This window comes from Perca flavescens, unplaced genomic scaffold (assembly GCF_004354835.1).
Source record: "Perca flavescens isolate YP-PL-M2 unplaced genomic scaffold, PFLA_1.0 EPR50_1.1_unplaced_scaf_46, whole genome shotgun sequence".
Classification (NCBI taxonomy): Eukaryota; Metazoa; Chordata; class Actinopteri; order Perciformes; family Percidae; genus Perca; species Perca flavescens.
In genome coordinates this window covers 36,747-38,439 of record NW_021166698.1, presented here as the reverse complement: position 1 = coordinate 38,439, position 1,693 = coordinate 36,747, and the positions used below count along the sequence as shown (strand labels likewise).

Sequence of the window (1,693 nt, the reverse complement as noted above, 5' to 3'; positions counted from 1 at the left end):
TTATATCCACATTACTGATGATTATTTATCATATATTATATTTTATCATTTATCTAAAATCTCATTGTGTAAATATTCTGTGAAAGCATCAATAGTTAACACGACACTATCGTTGTGGTATTGATATTTTGGTCAAAAATATCGTGATATTTGATTTTCTCCATATTGCCCAGCCCTAACTTATCCACAGCACTTTACCTGGATATTTTCTTTTTCAGATAGAGGAGGACTGCTCTCTCCCTTGATTCAGTTCTTGCCTTGCATATAAGTTGGCCTCTGAGGTCACTGTCAACATCTTTAAGGGTAGACTGGAAGTCGAAATCAGATTCTTTCCATCTTCTCCCAATGCGGTGTTTTGTTTCCATGTTCAGCAGAGAGTTCTCAATTCTACAATGGTCATCAAGTAAATATTATTAAATGTTATTTAGACACTTGATCAGAGAACAGCAACAGACAGATACAGCCTACTTACTCTGTTCCATCCTCCATGTACAACTCACGAGTTCCAGATCTATACATTACAAGAAGTACAGCACAAGAATTCAGTAGTTACCTACCAGAAATCATTACTGTGGTACACCTGACCAAACACTGTAGAAGTTATAAGGAACTGGTACTGCAGCATTATAGCAACTCTTCATTTATAACAGGAATCTTCAACAGGGGGTCTTCAGAGTCAATGCGGTGGGGGGTCTTTAAAATGAATCCAACATATTATGAGTTGAGCTGCTTATAGGTGGGCCTATAGGTAATTAATAAAAACGTTGGAAGAGTTCCCTAAAAAATATGCTGTTATTGTCTCACTCATAGCTATGTAATCACACCTAGTCTTCCATGTTGAAGCACATCAGTAGGTTACTTAAAGATGGGTGTAATTACTATATAGTCTTACATCAACACATTGAAGTCTTACTTGAACTTGTAGAACTGAATCAGCTTGGTGATGTAGTCCCTTTTCCATCTACAGACAGTGTCTGGAGAACAGATAAAGACATTACTACTGCTATAATAAAGCGCTTTAATTTCATGTTACTTTTTACCCTCACAGTTTACAGGATTGTCTTTCATTACTACACATGGAAAGGTAAGTATAAATATATTTTGCAATAGTCTTTGTTAATAATATTCATGACCTTATTACAATATTAAAGACATTCACACATTCACTTCAGTTGCATCGTATTGGTTTCTGTTTCTGTTGGGCTAGTTTGATCTCCCTTTTCTTCCATCTCCATGTCTCGCTCAGAAACCAACACTAGGCAACAACAAAATAACAGGAAACAAGACAATTAAAAATAAAAACAGTCATTGCTACATACTCTAAAAATGCGCTTTGTAAATGGAATCTAAAATTCTTCCATTCACAACTATTGTTGACTGCTTCTTATGTGCAGGGTTTACCTGGTGCCTCTCTGATGACAGATGAGATGTCTTCTTGAGCGAGAATTGATATTTTCTGCTCTGTCTAATCTTTGCAGGAGCTGGACCTCTGTAAAGAAAGTTTAATGTACTGATGCTTACCAATTTGTGTGCGATCAGCTTAACTCCAAAATATATCAAATGTTTAGACATTAAACCACTTGGCACACAGTGGTAACACTGAACAACAAATTTAGACAGGTTATACAGCAGTGGACAAACCCAGGTGCAGTTGATCTGTGACAAAGCAAAGTCTTAGAATATCACATGCACT

General features: G+C 36.3%; 1 long non-coding RNA gene across 1 annotated transcript; it reads right to left on the bottom strand.

Moving 5' to 3' along the window:
• Nucleotides 1-231: 231 nt before the first annotated feature.
• LOC114551752 (uncharacterized) lies at nucleotides 232-1,452 on the bottom strand. The gene is made up of 4 exons (XR_003691989.1): nucleotides 1,402-1,452; nucleotides 914-974; nucleotides 473-511; nucleotides 232-387 (listed from the first exon to the last, which is right to left on the bottom strand). It is a non-coding gene; the product is annotated as an uncharacterized LOC114551752 (long non-coding RNA).
• Between the last annotated feature and the right edge of the window lie 241 nt (nucleotides 1,453-1,693).